At 27.9% G+C, this 19,486-nt stretch overlaps 1 protein-coding gene across 2 annotated transcripts in view; it reads right to left on the reverse strand.

Moving 5' to 3' along the window:
* Window positions 1-7,658, reverse strand: part of LOC117182640 (zinc finger CCCH domain-containing protein 13) — a 78,043-nt gene extending 70,385 nt beyond the window's left edge. The window contains exon 1 of one of the 2 annotated variants that reach the window (XM_033375751.1): window positions 7,378-7,658. The gene's annotated coding sequence lies outside the window, so the exon portion shown is untranslated. Of the gene's footprint in view, window positions 1-7,342 lie in introns of both variants that reach the window. The other variant, XM_033375745.1, reaches the window with a different exon arrangement.
* Between the last annotated feature and the right edge of the window lie 11,828 nt (window positions 7,659-19,486).

The following is a 19,486-nucleotide window of genomic DNA, read 5'->3' on the forward strand; positions in this document are numbered from 1 at the left end:
ATATATCTAGTCGGGAGTGGTGGTGACTGAAAACAGATGATTTGGAGCGATTCGCGCGCCATCTGTTGGTCATTCTAAGGACTTATTGAACTACCCTCGTATTAACTTGAGACCTTCAACTTTGTCGATTTTTATCAAACTTTGTGAAATTTTAGTTCTCATACTCTTAATTGAAAAAGTTCTTTTGGGTGGATTGTTTTGTGTTGATTTGGTTCTTTTGGGCTGGTTATTTTGGTTCGGTTAATTTTTGTTCGATCGTTTTGGTTAGTTTGGTTCGTTTGGGTTCGTTCATTTGACTTTTTTTGGTCTGGGTTCGTTTCTTTAGCTTGATTCGTTCGGGGTGGTTCAGTTAATTTGGGTTATTTGGATTGGTTTGCTTGGTTTGGTTAATTTAGGTGCGTTGCTATCGGCTGATTGGTTGGGGTTTTTTTGTTGTAGTTGTTTATGATTGGTCTGTTCAGGTTGATTGAATTGGTTTGTTTTGGGTTGGTTTGGATTAGTTTGTTTGGGTTGGTTTGGATTAGTTTGTTTGGGTTGGTTTATGCAGTTTGGCTTGGGTTTGTTAGTTTGGGAGGGTTGATTTGGGTTGGTCGGTTTGGGCTAGTTGGTTTTGGTTGGTTGGCTTTGATTAGTTTTTTTAGGTTGGTTATGGTTGGTTTGAGTGGGTTTGATGATTCTGATTCCATTGGGTTCTTTCGTTTGTGTTGGCTAGTTTGGGTATGTTCGCTTTTGTTAGTTCCTTTGGGTTGGTTTGTTTGGTTTTTTAAAGTGTTTTGAAGTAGTATGATCCTATGTTACTCGAAAACTGTGCATTTTTGGACTTTATCCCCCTTTTATTTTTAATCGACACGATGATAACTATAGTTTTACAAAGTTTGATACAATTTGACAGGGATATATTTCATGTACATTTTGTGCCTGGTTCATTGACAAACAATCCTTTAGCAATAATATTTTTTCTGTGAGAGAAGTAAATATTTTCAAATTATTTAAAATTATTATTTTATATATATTTTATTTTACATTCTATCCATGGTATTTCATTGACCAATGTATGCAATTTTTTTTCACGATTTTCCTGTAAGAAGGTCTCTCAACGGAATAATTACGCTTGATTTGTTTCCGTTAAAGATGCGAATGAAAGTGATTGCTTCAGCAATCGGGACCGGAAATATTTGCAAAAGAAAGTGTTGGTCTTCTTACCGCAAAAAGCCATGTAAATATTGAAGACTTCGTGAGAACTTTTTTTTGTCTACTCAATTGTATTTGTGATTCCTGTCGAGTATATCGGAGAAATTCGTTGCGTTGTGAAACTGCCTAAATTGATGAATAGGCATAAAAGAAAAATTTGTTTCTGGTTGAATGATGTGGATCCATTTAATGATTAAACTGACTGGCATCTATCACATTCAGTCAGAATAAGCAAGTTATTCAATTTATCACATAAGGATGTGACAAGACTTAATAAAAACGTATATTTTACAAGCAGCAAAAAATTTTATTACTCGAAGACAATTTATCAATAATGTTGTAATATTGAACCACTGATAAATATTGAAATTAAAATGTACTATGCATATATCAAATGAAATTGAAATGATAATAATTAGAAGGTAGCATACCATCAGGTCCTAATCCACAAATTTTCGAAAATGAGATTATTGACATACAAAAATTCTAATATACATCCGATAAAAAGTATCTTTTTTAAATCTCATTTTTTAATGTTGTTTCTGTGAGAATGTCATAAGGACCTAACTATCGCATCAAGTTGAACAGCTAATGACGGCTGACAAGTTTTGATAGCAAAGTAAATCCTCACTTTTTTTGCAAATTTCAAATTGGACTTTTTATCAACATCCAAATTTTCTTCTTCCCCCTCCATGTTCTTGAAATCTAATTAAATTTGTTGATTGAACTTCTTTATATCGATTAAGCGACTGAATAACTCAAAAGTAAGTGCTTCTCGAGCATAAAACCTCCCCCTCCATTTTATTGAAACCTAATAATATTTTTTTTAAACATTTTTTGTATCTGTTCAGAAACTTAATAACGACTAGTTGCGTTTTAAATCAGACAGAGATGTCTAGTTGAGAATTTCAGAATGATTTAGTATTTGGATATATCATTCATTGTGGAAATATAGCAATACTTATTTCACAGTTTCATTTTTTTAAAATTTATTACAATAATTCAAAAGATACCGGAAAATTCTAAAAAACGAAGCGAATTTTAGTTTCAACTTAATTATTTTACGAACGAGCATAGTTATTCGGGACGTTATTTATTGGCTTGATGTGGGAATACTTGCGCTTTTAATTGATCTAAAAAAATGGCGATGGCAAAATGGCGGCTGTTTGTCTAAAATTCATAAAATTAGAGTTTTTCAAAAGCACCTGTTTTTTAAATTTGTATTTTTTCAAATAGTTGGCAATATGTACTAAATACCTTGTTAGTTTCGTTCTTTGTAAACCACTTCTTAAAATTGAAACGAATGATTTTAGAAAAATCATATTTTTTTAACGTTTATTCGGTAAAAATGAAAGGTGCCAAAAAATGTTCAACATATCTAGAAAAGTTCAATCAAAAATACCTCTGGTTCTTTTGTTATATTCATTGTTGAAGAGAAAAAATAAAAAATTATATAAAAAAAATTTTTCCGGTATCAAAAAAGGTTAAGTCCCCATAAAACTGATAGGATACCTTTCTTATTGCAGAAACACTAAACAAAATATAATTAAAAAAATGAGGCTTTCCAATTTCCAAATCTGGCAATTTTTTTTAATAAGATTTTTCATTTTTTCTCACCATGCGAAATATCAGAAAAGTGAAATATATATTTTTTCTGCGATTTAACTAGATCTGTCAATTTTTATTTGAACTTTTTAAAACTTTTCCTTGTTTCCGAGAAAAATGAAAAATTTCGATTTTTCCAAAATAATTTGTTTCTATGCGAAGCAGTTGTTTTGTCAAGCTTGTGATTGGATAAACTTTCTTTTGCAAATCTTTCCGGTCCCGATTGCTGAAGCAATCACTTTTAATAAAATTTTAAAATTTATTTTTTGTTCGAAATATGTAGTACAAATTATCAACTATTTATTTAAAAAATTATAAGTGGGTTTTATGAGAAAATTAATTTACAATAATTTCTAAAATTTTCTGAAATTTATTGTGGATCGTATGAAAGAGCAGGATTTCTTACGCCGAATGAAAAATGAAAATCCAAAGTACATACAAAAATTAAACTTCATTAATCTGTAAAATATGTGTTCTTTTATTATTTTAAGTGGAATTGTGCGAGCTATAAAGAAGATTTTTACTTTTTTTTTAAATTGGGAATTGGATTTTTTATCAACGTCTAAATTTAAAACTTCTCCCTCAATTTTCCCGGAATCTAATAACATTTTCCAATCAAACTTTTTAGGATTGAATTCATCATTGGTTGAACTAGAAACTATTTCCTCGTTGTACAAAATAATTTTAATAAGATTTTTAGGAATATTTTTTTCTCCCGTAAAATCGTAAACAGGGGTATTTCTAAGTTAGTCGAAGTAGTTCGTTATGACTTAAAATATTTTTTACCGATTTAACGTAATTTGTGATACTGCGAAATAACTCTTAGTAACTTAAAGTGCTTTTACTCATTATTAAGTAACAGGAATTAAAATTACTGTCCAACGGGGTAATTAGAGACATGTGGGGTAAACTCGGACTTTCCTAAATTTATAGTTTGAATTACTTCAGGTAGTTCGAAGCAGAATCTGGAATAAGTTTAAGCTTTAACTGGTTCTAGATTCTAGATAAAAACGACCTCGGAGTAATTTTTTGAAACTTGAAACATTTTTAAAAATAACCCAATTCGAGTCAGTATTAGAGTAAATTAAAAAAAATAAACGTAAATGAAGACTGCGCCTCAAAATATAAAAAAAAATAAATATATTTTTCCCTTATTTCTCGCTTCAGCGAATCGGTATCTAATTTTCAAGACTCATTATAGCAAAATCTTGAGGTTGTCCGCTGGAGATTTCAACGCTTCACTTTCCATAGCCTTCGACGTGCCAATGCTCTCATTTTTATGCCGACGGGAACATCGAGACTGAAGACAAGTGTCAAGAGCATTGGCCATCAAAAATTGATGTCAAACAAATTCAACTTTCTTCTTCTTTTGCTTTAAACTTTTCTTTTTTTAATTATAAAATAATCCTTTTTCATTACAATTCGCTCCTTTTATTATCACTGTCAGATTGTCAGATATGCAACGCTTTTCCTGTGCCTCTCTCTCGACTCGAGTACCAGAGTTTACAACTTAGGCAAGTGAAATTACTTGAAGAATTTACATGTCGAGTATTACGATGCTTACATGTAAAATGGAAGGGAGGCAAGTCATTGTTCCGCGGAATCAAAACGATTATATCAGACAACTGAGTGTGGAAACTGCATTTGTTTTTAACATGGATTGAGAAATCAACTTTTTACTGGTTTATATCTACAATTGAAAGGTGCAATATTGTTTTTGATGAAATCTGTACCGTATCTGATGCAAATCTCTTCTTATCGGATCGAAAATTTCTTTATTTTATTTTTAAATCTTAATCAAAGTTTATCCTGAGCTAATCAAAAGAGCAAATGCCTTATTTAATTTTCAAAACTTTTAAGTTTAATGGAGGCACATTGGACAATTGAATGTGATGACAAATTTTTGCAAGAAAAATGGTGTTTTATTGCAATCGTACTCAATGGAAATTGTGTACAATTTAAAATTTGTTCTATTAGAAATTTAATAAATGTACTCTCTCAACTCGTTTTTCACAAACCGTTTTTCACTTTCCAATTTCATATACAAAATTTACAGTTTCATAAACTGAGCAATCTCTAACAAAAATTTGAAATTTTGTAAGTAATTAAGGGGTTTCATTGATGAATTGATGAAACATACTGAACAAGTTGAATTCTCTGAACGGGTAATGAGTCAAATTTATTAAAGAATCAATCATTTTTCGCTAATTCAGTTTAGAAAGAACCTGTGAAACTTTAAAATATCAAATAGGATGATTTTAAAAGATCTAGGTTCAAGATTTAATTTGTCAATGGAACGAATAACTACGCCTCGCAAATTAAAAAATTTCCAAATTGAAGCCTTTGAGAGTTAAAAATTTTTAATATCAACGTTTTCAAAAAAGAATAATTTTATCATGAAATTCAATTTTGTAATAAAATATGTATTAACTTAAGAGAATTTTTTAATTAAACTTACAAATCTATATTCGAGTCTTCATAGTTTCCAACTAAGATTATATAAGGTGACATTTTGTTTATTAAAATGATTGAAGTAGAAAAATTCGGAATTAAAAATGTTCAAATAAAAAAAAAATTAATAAAAAACTGCCAGTGTCACATTTGATAAAATCTTACAATCTAACAAAACTGATTAATTTGGATACTATAAAATAAAATTCCCTAAGTATATTCAACTTTTTAAATTTTGGAACTTATCAAATTATGGCTCTTCAAATATGATAAATATTTATAGTTATTGTAAATCGTTTAGCAATTAACAATTTCAAGCTTTTGACTATGCACAATTTTGAATGGTTTAGAATGGTTTAGAATGATTAAATTTATATAGAGAATTAAAAATTTTAATACAAGATACAATTTTAAGCATAATAAACCAAAAAATCCCTAAAAATCGAATAAGATTGATAAATATTTGACATGAAAATTTTTCTATTGAGCTACAATTGTTCAAATTCAAATTAAAAAGCTTAATGCAAAATGGTTATTGGTGAAAAAATAGTTTATTGCACACATATCAAACCAAAATCATAAAATCAACTCACAATCGAAAAAACTCTTTGTTGAACTTATAGCTATTTTTTGAACTAATGCAAAATTTAGTTGCATAAATACGGAATTTTTATTTTGTTTCTGTTGATTCAAGAAATCGTACTGTTGCAATAAAATCGATTTTTTTTTTAAACTTACAAATAAACTGTAAAAAAACCTCAAAATGAAACAATTGTGAATTTTCAAGATTTAGAAATGAGGAAAATATTACTTTAAATTATTTATTCTTTAACTAAATGTGTGAACTCTTTATGATAATAAATTTTTTAATGAAAATTTTAAATATTAAAAAATTCCAATTTTGAAAGATTTTAATGTTGCGCAAGTCCCACGAATATATAAAAATAGTTTTGCCAGATTGAAAATTAAGACTAGAGAATAATAATCTCTACAATGAGAGGGATCTCTAAAATAAAAATTATGGATATGATTTTGTATCAATGCTAACCAAGAGTAAACAAGAAAGTGAAAAATCAGTGAAATGAACCTCCAGACGCAAGATTTCTACACATTACTCTTTACTTCTGAATGACAACCACAAACTAAGAATATGTGCTACTAAGTATACGTAATTTCTCCATTCTAGTTATCAGATGACAGTGATTGTGTCAAGAGCACATCCTCGAGAAATAATGAAAGAAGGAAATTGATTCAGAAATAATCAGAAATCAAAAGAACATTATAACTTGTTAGATGAAAAAAGTTCCAATCAAATGAATTGATAAGAGCGTGTTATGAAAACCAAAACTTGATTTTGATGACAGGAAAGTTTTCTTTAAAAAAATTTGTTTCAATTAAAAAATTTTTAATATCAAGCACTGAGAAAACTCTTTCGTAGGTATTTTTGCAAGCAAGTCTTTTGCGCGGTTTATTCTGAACCTTATATAGGTAATTACATTTTATCAATAGGCAAAGAAACAATCCAAATAATTCATACATTTCTAAACATTGCCAATATTTAAAACATCCCTTGTACAAAATTTAAATTGAAATGTTCTCTGTAGGTCTGAATTGACTTTGAAACATGTTGGTTTCCTAATAGTATAAAAAATACGGATAAAAAATCAGGAAAAAGAGGTTGTTTTTGTTAAATTTTTCCTTTTTCTCCCACGTTTTGCCATTTTTAAAATCTATTTGTCTCTAATGAGCCGAAAAGGAGGTGGTTTGGAAATATCATTCTGAATGTTGTTTTTTCTTGATGCTCTGTTTTCATTTTAAAAAATAGTCCATGAGAAAGCAGATTTCATTTTGGTTCCAAGTATAAATCTTTTTGTTGCTTCAGCAAATCCAAATAAAACTTAAGAAGAATTCTCCTCGATGTATCAATAGAAATTTGGTTAAACCAACAAAACCCTTTAGCTGTATATGCAACTCCTGATGATTATGATTGAACCACCACGTAAATCATATTGATAATTGTTATTATTATGATTCTTCTCAATATCAATCCTATCACAAATGGCATCAATAAAAATTAAAAAGAAATGCGTCAGACCTTTCTCTCTCTCAGCAGTGCCGAGTTCCTTAGCTAAATCCTCATGAAATTCGCACCACCTCACATGAATGCACTTTTCTGTTGTTTTCACACTGTCCTAGATAAAAGTAATGTGATTTGTTGTCTCCAATATGAATAAGAGTACCACTCACAGCACCTTCCGCTTTCGCACAAGGACTTTCGCGGGACTTTCGAGAGGTCTTCGACAATTGGGGAAGCGGGAAAAAAAGCCGGGAAAACTTCCGAAAGATAGTTGTAGCGCTTCGAAGTGGACAAACCGTGTCTAGCCCGGCCGGAGACTGGCGCTGGGGAAGTGGAAAACACCAGGAGTAGAGTGTGACTTCGTCTGGTGAGCTTTCTACGAGAAGGACGGGGGGCAGAAGGTGGGGATAAGATGGCCAATGGCGTCAACACTCTACAACCTGAAAAAGAGAACATCACCTGAGAAAGAGAATCCCCAGTTGAGAGGAGAGCATCTCTTTTTTTCTTATTCTAAAGATCGTATAATAAACTGGACAGTGGCGTAGAAAGGAGAGCTGCTTTGTGATGGGGAGAGTGGGTGGATTTAATAGGATTGGTACCTGTTACGTTCAGTCTTCATGAATCAGGTGCTGGGATAATTGATGAGTAAATGGGTTAGGGTTAGAATTGTGAGATGCGGTTAGTTGGATTCAGGTATAATCGGACTAGTACCTTGTTATGATTATCTGGTAATAGGCGGGATAGGCAGTAATCATCTAGAAGAGTCTGTAATCTCAGTTTATTAATTGGCTGTGAGTGTTATAAACGTTTGGTAGATGGTTGATGTCATGGAAGATCATCTAGTTAAGCATCATAAGAGCGCCTTTCTCGGTTAGAAGAGTTCTGTACAAGATTATTTTTTTTCATTTTTTTGTATCCTTCTCACTTCACCTTTCTTCTTTACCTCTGCTATGTAACTGCCATTTATATTCACCCTCTTTTCTTATATCCTTTTTTTTCCTTATGAATATAGTATCATAATTCTTTCTCCTCCTTTCCCCTACTCTTTAAATTTCTCTTCTTAATACCCAATATTTAATCTCTCTCATCTTCCCCGTCCTCCTTCTCCTTGTCCTCCTCCTCCTCCAAATTGTTTACGTCTATGTCTCTATATCTCTATGTGTCTATGTATCTTTTCTACTCGTTTTAACTCCTTCAGTTTCCTTATTTAACATTATATGCCTTCATGTCCTCAATTAATGCTTTATTTCATTTCCTTTTTTTCTTTTTCATGTGTGCACATTGTATTTCTTAAATACTTTCTCCCACTTGGATCCTTTTTTTTTATTAATTCTACTAAAGGTACAGTTTCAGCTGATATCTTTGTGAGCAGAAGCGGCGGAGCCTTTTTCTGTAGGGGGACAGGGGCATAGGCATATAATATTGAAATGCACGATTTGCACATTGTGCAACAATATTATACTATATAAAAATTAAACATGAATAATAAGTGAACAATAAATAGGGAATAATAAATAATAAATACAGCTATGAAATTCATATTTCCAAAGATTTCACAAAAATTTCAATGATTACCCAAAGATTTCGGAGGTTCCTCAAATATTTCGGAAATACTGTAAGATTTCAAACAGATTTTAAATATTAAACAAAGATTTCATTGATTTCCTAATCATTTCACAAAGATTGAAAAATGTCTAATATATTTACAAGACTTTATAAAAGATATTCAACATTTTTTAATTATTTCAGAAAGATTTAAATAATTTCAAAAATAATACCCAATATTTTAAAAATATTTTTAATTTTTCACAAAGATTTTTAAGTAATTTACGAAGATTTTAGATAGAGTTCACAAAGATATCCCAAAGATTTTACAAAAATTCCATAAAGATTTCAATGATTTCCTAAAGATTTGTAAAACATTTCAGATAGTTTTCCAAAATTTTACAAAAATGTAGATTATTTTACAAATATTAAAAAAAGTTTACAAGATCTTACAAGGATTTCAATGATTTTCTAATAATTTCACAAAGATTTAAAAAATTTCGTAAATATTCAAAAACTTTAATTATTTTTCAAATATATCAGAAATATTTCAATCATTTCACAAGTATTACCCAATATTTTAAAAATATTTCTAATTATTCGCAAAGATTTTAAAATAATTTACAAAGATTTCAGATAGAGTTAACAAAGATTTTTCAAAGATTTTGCAAAAACTTCACAAAGGTTTAAATGATTTCCAAAAGATTTGTAAAAGATTTCAAATAGTTTTCAAAGATTTTACAAAGACCGATATTATTTGACAAATATTTCAAAAAGATTTCACAATATCTTATAAATATTTCAATGATTTCTTTCAGATTTCACGAAGATTTTAAATACTTCGCAAATATTTTAGATAGATTTCAAAGGTTGAACAAAGATTTAAATGATTTCCTAATGAGATTTCAATAATTGCACATTTTACCGAATATTAGAAAAATATTTCAAGTCTATCGCCAAGATTTTCAAATAATTTACAAATATTTCATAAAGACTTCACAAAGATTTTACAAAGATTTCACGAGGATTCCAATTATTTCCCAAAGATTATAAAGTTTTCGCAAATACTTTAGATAGATTTCAAAGATTAAATAAAGATTCAAATGATTTCTTAATGATTCCACCGAGATTTCAAAGATTCCGGTTAGATTTAAAAGATTTCCCAAAGACTTCAATCATTCTTTAATATTTCACAAAGATTTAAATAATTTCACAAACATTAACGAATATTTAAAAAATATTTCAATGTTTTGCAAAGATTTAAAAATATTTCACAAAGATTTCGCAAAGACTCGACAAAGATTTGACAAACATTTAACAAATATTTTAATGATTTCCCAAAAATTTGTCAAAGATTTCTGATAGATTTCGAAGATTTCACAGACTTATATTGTTTCACATATATTTTACATATATTTCAGATAGATTTCACAAGATCTTACAAAGGTTTCAATGATTTCTTTAGGATTTCATAAAGGTTTCACAAAGATTTCACAAGGATTTCAATGATTTCCCAAAGATTATAAAGATTTCACAAAGGTTTCAAGTAATTCGCAAATATTTCAGATAGATTTCAAAGACTGAACAAAGATTTAAATGATTTTCTAATGATTCCACAAAGATTTCAAAGATTTCGGATAGATTTAAAAGTCTTCACAAAGACTTCAAACATTTTTCAAATATTTCAGAAAGTTTTCAATAATTTCACAAATATTAACGAATATTAAATAAATATTTCAAATGTTTTGCAAAGATCTTTAAATAATTAATAAATGTTTCACAAAGATTTCGCAAAGACTGAAAAAAGATTTGACACAGATTTCACAAATATTTCAATGATTTCCCAAAGATTTCTCAAAGATTTCAGATCGGTTTCAAAGATTTTACAGACTTATATTGTTTCACAAATATTTCAGATAGATTTCACAAGATCTTACACAAATTTCAATGATTTCTTTAAGATTTAAGAAAGGTTTAAAATAATTCGCAAATATTTTAGATAGATTTCAAAGGTTGAACAACGATTTAAATGATTTCCTAATGATACCACAAATTTTTTAAAGATTTCGGATATAGTTAAAAGACTTCACAAAGACTTCTATAATTTCTCAAATATTTCACAAAGATTTCAATAATTTCACAAATATTACAGCATATTTTAAAAATAATTCAAATCTTTCGCAAGGATTTTAAAATAATTCACGAAAATTTCATAAAGACTACACAAAGATATCACAAAGATTTCTATGATTTCCCAAAGATTTCTTAAGGATTTCACAAAGATTTAAAATAATTCGTAAATATTTTAAATAGCTTGAAAGATTAAACAAAGATTCAAATGATTTCCTAACAATTCCACAAAGATTTTAAAGAATTTGGATGAATTTTATATAGATAGACATACACGTACAAAGACAGACATAGATAGACTTGCATTTATATACATAGACTTCACAAAGCCTTCTATCATTTTTCAAATATTTTAAAAACATTTAAATAATTTCACAAGTATTATCGAATATTTAAAAATTATTTCTAATCTTTCGCAAAGATTTAAAAATAATGAACAAACATTTCAGAAAGACTTTACAAAGAGTTTACAAAGATTTTACCTCGAAATCCACAAAGATTTCACAAATAATTCTATAATTTCACAAATATTTTAGATCGATTTCAAAGATTGAACAAAGATTTTAAGGATTTCCTTATGATTTTAAAAATATTTCAAAGATTTCGAAAATATTTAAATGACTTCATAAAGATTTCAATTATTTCTCCAAGATTTCAATGATTTCATAAATATCACATATTATTTAAAAAATATTTCGCAAAAATTTCATATGGATTTCAAAGATTGAACAAAGATTTCAATGATTTGATGATTATTTCACGAAGATTAAAAAGATTTCGTAAATATTTAAAAAACTTCAATCATTTCGCAAATATTTCACAAACATTTGAATAATTTCATAAATGGTACAAAATATTTTAAATATTCTGCAGACTTCCAAATATTTTTCAAACATTTGACAAATTTGCAATGATTTCCTGATGATTTCACAAAAATTTCAAATATCTTGCAAAGATTTCGGAGAGATTTAAAAGTATCTACAAATACATATATGACTCTACAAAGATTTCTATTATATCAGAAAGAGTTCAAATAGATTTTAAAGATTGAACCGCGAACTGAACAAAAGTTTCTAATACTTCACAAAGTTTTGCAAATAAATGTGAAAGATTGTACAAACATTTCAATAATATCCCAAAGATTTCAAAGATTTCAAAAAGATTAAAAAAAGTTCACAAAGACCTGAATGATTTCGTAAAGATTTCAATAATTTTACAAATATTACCAAATATGTCAAAAATATTTCAAATATGAATTGCACTGATTTCAGAAAGATTTCGGATAGATTGCAAAGAGATACAGATTTTAATGATTTCACAAAGATTTCAGAAATTTCAGATAGGCTTAGAAGATTTTAATGATTTCCTAAAGGTTTAAAAAAGATTTGAATAATTTCACAAATATTTCCAAATATTTTGGAAAGATTCCCAAAGATTAAACGGTGATCAACTCTTTCCTAAATTCTTCCTTATATATTTCGCGACTCTATACGTCTACGCGTCCCTTATATTTTCGTTAACCTTGCCCTTGTCGATTTTCTGCTGATTTACCACTAATATTTTATCATAATTAAATACCTGAATTTTGGTATCCTTTTTGCTTTATGAAATAATTTTTTTTTCCATAAAAGTTAGGAGAGAAATTGTAAATTTTAAAACGTCTGTGCTGAGCTTTTAAATGACCAAAAGAACATAAAATTTTACTTCGAATAAGACCTTCATTAAAAGTAATTTATTAATTGAAAAAAATGCAATACGCAACATTTAATCTGAGGAAGAATAACTTTGAATAATATTAACTAATTTTAAAGGTTAACCTATCGAGTTTTCTTTAGTTACGTTTTCAAAGGTCACCTACTGGTTTTTTAAAAGTGACCAATGGCACGAAATAGATTCTAAAATTCATAAGATTTTTAGAATATTTTTCGCATTTAAATACTAAAAAATATAATTCATTCATTCATTCGTTCGCCGTAAATGTTAGATTTAAGAAGTCTGGTTAAATTTGTTTTATAAGAATACAAAAGTACAAGGTCATTGCACAGAAAAAAAATTGAAATACTATAGACCAGCCTTTTTTATTTTTGGGGAAGAGTTGGTTTTAAAATGAAGTTTTTCAATACTTTCGAGTGATATAATATTGTGCACTGAAGGGTATTTCGTTCGATAAATAATGTTATATATAACCATGTATGATAAAGAATGTTTCCGCTATAATGAAGGGTGTCCCGGTTAAACACAATAAAAAATTAATAGTTTCTTCGCAATGAAGAATGTTATGGATGAGGATGGATGTACTCGAACGACAAAGAGTTTGGTTTCTTCATAACGAATTCTTAGTTTATTCTTTATAAGAACGATAAATTTCAAAAATAATTCCGCATTTCGAAAGTCATTTGTTTGAGTCAGGAGAATTGTTGATGGTTTAACCATAGAATATGGTTATGATATGGATAACAAAATGCATGGTTGACCCAACTAAATTTTTTGTCGTTTCAACCAAATCTGTTGGTAGATGGAGTATTTGGTTGCTTAAACAATTAATTTTTTTTAGGAACTAAAATATTATGTTAAAACAACCAAGAAAACCGTTTTTTGGTTTAGGAATTTTTTTCTGAAGCCGGGCATGAAACCTCAAAGGATCCCATGTCCGTTAATGTCGGTAATAGGAAATAGCAACTAGAAGCAATCCAGATACTTTAGTTTTCTATAATCTTAAACTCTAAACATAACAAGATCTCCTCAATTCACATTCTATTCTATACCCTAAGAAATCTGCTATTCTAATGATTTAGAGGAAGTACTATAATCCTACTTCCTTTCACTTAACCACCATCAAATTATGATAATCAGATCCATATGATTCAAAAACCCCATTGCAAAGCCAAACAATTACACAATGTTGCATTCATAAGGGGCTGTACTTAAATTACGTAACGGCTGTTAGGCCCTCTCTAAGACCTCCTCCCTCCTGTAACAAACCATACCGAAATATTTAAACCCCGCCCCCTCTTACTGTACGTAATTTTTAGTCTCCATAAATGTTTTGCTAGTTAACGGTACCAGAATCAGACAGGGTGTCGAAGCACTTCATTTTCAAAATTTCCTGATTTTTCCTTCATTAATTTTCAGATACCAACATTTTAATCTTGTAATAGATATATAGATGAACGTTTATTTTTGGGCCTGTTGATCTTACAAAATGGACTTGCTTACACTTACATTTTCTTACAGAATTTTCTTATAACCACCTATTGAAAAGAAATCCATCCACACCTTATATCTAAAACTGCTCGCTCTTATAGCTTCCCTTCCTCGATTTGTCTTGCATCGCACGTATGCCTCTACTTTCTCGCTTTGCCAAACTCTGTCTCCGCGGTTAATAAAAAAAAGAAATTAAAAAAAAAAAATATTTTAACAAAGTGATTCAATCAAATCTTTCAAACAAAATAATTGAATACTCAAGAACAGTATAATAATTTGTAACACAAAAGTTGCATTTTCCTTAAACAAATTTAATTTGCACTAAAATAGATGAATTTTTAAATAAAGGAAGTAAATTTTCAAAAAAGAGTTACATTTTCTGTTGAAAAAATTTTAGTTAAGTTTTCACGACAAAAATATGAATGTTTATACAACAAATAAGTTTCTACGTAAAAAATTGATTTTTTAATAAAAAAGAAACAAATTTCTTTAACCAAAAAGGATACATTTTTAACAAAATTGTTGAATTTTCTATCAATTAGTTGCATTTTTATGAAAAAAAGATGAATGTTCTCTTAAAACAGATCAATTTTTTATTTTATTTTTACATGAATTTTTTAAATAATAATACATTTCTCTGGAAAAATTGAATTTTAAATTCAAATAGAAATTGAAATGGCCGGGGAATTTGTACACATCTGGAGAAACCTGGAAATGTCAGGGAATTTTTTTAAGTCACGTAATTTTATTGAAAGCATACTAAACTTTTTTTGTTTTTTCAATATTAAATTAAATAACAATGATTTTTCATTTTTCAAAGTATCTGTATGTTAATGTATTGAATTATTATGTTGCAAACTCTTTTTTTTTGTTTGTTTGAAATCAATTTTTTTAGACTGAAAATTCAAGTATGTGGTTTTTATTGAATTGCATTGTTTTTCATTAAAAATTTTAATCTTTTCCAATTAAAATATCAACTTATGCATTTTTTGTTCCGAATTTGTTTCTTTTGAATTAATATTTAATTACTTGGTTGAGAGTTACTCCTTGTTAAAAATTAATTTGTTGTTGTTAAAAATTCATCTTTTTTTTTTTTTAATTCATCATCTTGTTTTAAAAATCAGCTATTTTGTTGAAAATTCGTTTTTTTTTGGTCAAATTAATTTTTCCACTGAAAATTTAACTATTCCAGGTGTTAAAAATTAATCTTTTACTCAAAATATAACTATTCAATATTTGGTTATAAAATATATTTTTTAGTTAAAAATGTTGACTTCTTTGGTAGAAATTAATTTTTTGGGCTGAAAATTAATCTTCTTGTCACTTTGTTTGAAAATTTAATATTTTTTTAAAAGTTAGTTTCGTTTTTTTTGCAAATTTTTTTTTACCGGAAAATGCAACTATTTCGATTTAAAATTACATCCTTTTAGTTGAAAATGCATCTCTTTGGTTAAACATTAATTTTTGGTTGAAGAAACTATTTAATTGTTGGTTGACAATTTACCTTTTTAATAAAAAATGTATCCATTTTTTTGAAATTCGTCTTCTTTGGTGAGCATTAAGCTTCTTTGTTAAAAATGCATCTCTTTAGTTTAAAATTAACTATTCCAGATAATGATTGTTCGTTTCAGTAGGAAATTGATCTTTTTTGTTTAAGAATAACCATTCCATTTTTTAATGCTATGCTTTTGACTACATTAAATTTATTAAATAATTTGTTTCAAAATTAATTTTTTTGGCTTAAAAATTCAAGTATTGCAATAAATATTGATCATTTTAGTAATCAATTTATCTTTTTGGTTGAATATAAAAATGCTTGATTCAAAGGTAAATTAAATTTGTTTTGAAAATGAATCTATCTTTTTTTTGGAAAATAAATTTTTTTAATTGAAAATTTAAACAATTGCTTTTTAGTTGAAAATTGATCTTTTTAAGTTGAAAATTCAACTGTTTAATTGAGACTTAATGTTTACATTTTTTAAATCGTCTTTTTTGGTACGAAATTTATCTTTTTGGCTGAAAATTCAACTATTTCGTTAAAACTTCATCTGTCTTTTTCAAAATCCAAATTCCTAATTGGAAATTTAGGAATTTAAAGCAGCTTAAATTGAATTTATTAATTTGTCTTAATTTTAAGAGAAATTCAACAAATGATTAATTACGTTTTAAGTATTATTTTATGATTTAATTATTCTATCCTTCAAAAATATTTAGTAAAATCGTGCAATATTGATTGATTTTCTAGAATCTAAAAAAAAACTATTCTTATAATAAATTCGAAAAAATTATATTTGGAAAAAAACCTGTAATTGTCAGGAAATGCTTTCCAGGATTTGAGAAGACACCCTGGATTAAAAATTATTACACAGGGTAAAGAACAAAATACTATTGAGTTTGAAGTTAAAATATCAATTTTGTGAGAAATTTTCTCAGAAGTCTAAAACAGTAACGCAGACAACAAAATGCAACTGTAGTTATAGATGGAATTGAAACCGAACTGAAATAAAGCATAATTGAGTAGTAGTTTGAAATGTTGAATTTCGCTTGGGATGAAAGAAGAAAAATAAACGAAACCTCCAATGGCACGGTTAATATCCTTAGAAAGTCCGCTGGACTTGATTTCCTGTCGTATTTCCTTGGCAGGATCCATTACGTCAGTAAATTGCTGCTGAAGGAGTTTGAGGATACGTTACGCGAGTAGCAGACCGGAATTTTCGAAGCTAGGAACACGGCGCCATTCGACGACACTCCTTTCTCTCCTACATTTGTGCGAATTAATTTCTGGACCCAATAGCTCGTGGATTTAATGGCATTCCATCACGAGTCACTCTCAATTATTAATACCATCCAGATAAAATGTCTTTTTACAAAAATAGAAAGGAGAAAAAATGTGAAATGAGAAACAGCTGATCGATCCTGATCCGCCATTATTACTTTTTCAAACAATTGTCACGTGACCTGTTAGTGTTTTCACTTATAATGTTCACATGAATAAACGGCAGAGTCTGTGAATAATAAAATAATAAATTATGTATATATGTACAAAATATTTTACAAAGTACATAACACTATTGGAAATTACATTTTTTTACAAGGGTCATACTTAAATTACGTAACAGCTCCAGGTGGGAGGGAGGGGGTGGGCTCGAGACATTTTGTTACGATTTGGTACGAAAGGGGGTTGGAGGTCCTTCACTCATGTACGTAATTTTTGCAAATTCACAAAAACTTTCTCCTGGAGATTATCTTGTAACTGCAAAAAAGATTTTTTAATTGACTTAGGATCGATTGTATTTACCTTTGTGTTCTGAAATTAATTAAACAGATATTTAAAGAACGCAAAGGTATCGTCTATCTATTATCTTTTTAGTTATAACTTTTATTATTTGATATTTTTTTGCTGAAAATTCAACTGGAATCGTTTTAGGATGAAAACTATTTTTTTCTGAAAATTTGTCCTTTTCATCTTAAAGTTAATCCTTTTTAATAGAAATATTGCATCTTCCTTGGATAAAAATGCAACGGCTTTGTTGAAAATTCGCCTTTTTTTTGTTATAAATTCAACTCTTTTCGAATAAAAATAACCTTATGTTTAAAATCAATATTTTCTTGCTAATAAGTCAACGGAAATCGTTTTAGGATGAAAACTATTTTTCCTGAAAATTTTTCTTTTTGATGTAAAAGTTTATCTTCCTAAGTAGAAATATTTCTTGGATAAAAATACATGTTTTGTTGAGAATTAAGTTATTTTCTAGAAAATTCACTTTTTGTTTAAAATTCGTATTTTTGTGTTGAAATGTCACATAAAATCTTTTTGGATAATAATTGAATTCCTTTTTTTTGAAACATGTCTTTTTGATTTAAAAATTCACATATTAAAGTGGAATTTTCATCTTTCTTGAATAAAAATGCAACTGTTCGGTTGAAAATTCAACTATGTTCTGAAAGTTTGGGGTTTCAACTTTAAGAGTCACCTGCTTTAGCTGAAATTACATCTTCTTTGGATAAAAATGCAACTATTTGGTATAGAATTCAACAATTTTGTTAAAAACTTATCCTTTTTTGGTTAAAAAAATTAGTCTTTTTCGATTGAAAATTAAATTTTTTTCTTAGAAACTTATTTCTTGTTTAAGAATTCATATCTTGGCCGTAAAAAGTAAACTGGAATATTTTTTGGCTAAAAATTCAACCATTTTTTAAAAAGTTAAAAAAAATTTATCTATTTTGAGAGAAATTTCATCTTATTTAGATGAAAATGCAATATTTGGTAGAGCATTCAACAATTTTGTTCGAAGGTCATATTTTATTAGTTGAAAAAATGCTTTTTTTGGATTAGAAAATTCAATTTTTTTCGTAGAAAATTATTTCTTGTTTAAATATTCATATTTGACCTGAAAACTCAACTGAAATGTTTGTTAACAGAAAATTCAACTGTTTTTTTTTAAGTTTATATTTTTAATTTGAAAATTCACCTGTTTTAGTAGAATTAAAAAAAAATGAAAATGCAACTTTTTTGTAAGAAATTCTTCTCCTTTGCTTCAGTATTAAACTATTTCGTTTGAAAGATTTAGTTTAATCACTTTGTGCAAAAATAATTTCTTTGTTGAAGATTTTTATCTTAAGTTGAAAATTCATCTCTTTTGTTGAAACTTTAACTATTTTATTAAAAAATAGTCTTTTTTAATTGAAAATTCAACTACTTGGGTAAAAGGTAAACTACATTGTGAAAAATTTATTTATGCTCTTTAGTTATTTACACTGTTTAGACGAAAATATTTTTTTTGTGTAAAATTAATTTTTTAACAGAAAATAAACCTTTCTTCATCTTTTTATAGTTAACAATTTTTAGTTGAAAATTCTCCTTTTTTTACAAAAAAAAAAAATAATTTTCTTGATTTGAAATTTCGTGTTTGTTGGGTAAAAATGCATCAATTTCGTGGAAAATTAATATTTTGGTGATAAGTCATATTTTTAGTTTGAAAATCTAATTTTGGTAGAGAAAATTCGTCTTTTGGCTGGAAGGTTCATCAATTTAGAAAAAAATTTACTTCTTTCTTTAGTGAAAGACCATTATTTGTTTGAAATTGTTCTTTCTGGTAAAAAAAATTTTTTTTTTAAGTAAAAATTTCATCTTTTTTTTGGTTAAATATAAAGTATGAAACTTTTTTGTTGGGAATTTATATTATTAGGTTGAAAATTCAAGCAAAGTGAAACTCTTCTATAACGCCGATTTTGGGGCTGACGGTGGGTGGGAAATAACTCATTTTAGCCCGCTCCGCTTTT

The sequence above is a fragment of the Belonocnema kinseyi genome, chromosome 1 (genome assembly GCF_010883055.1).
Source record: "Belonocnema kinseyi isolate 2016_QV_RU_SX_M_011 chromosome 1, B_treatae_v1, whole genome shotgun sequence".
NCBI lineage: Eukaryota > Metazoa > Arthropoda > Insecta > Hymenoptera > Cynipidae > Belonocnema > Belonocnema kinseyi.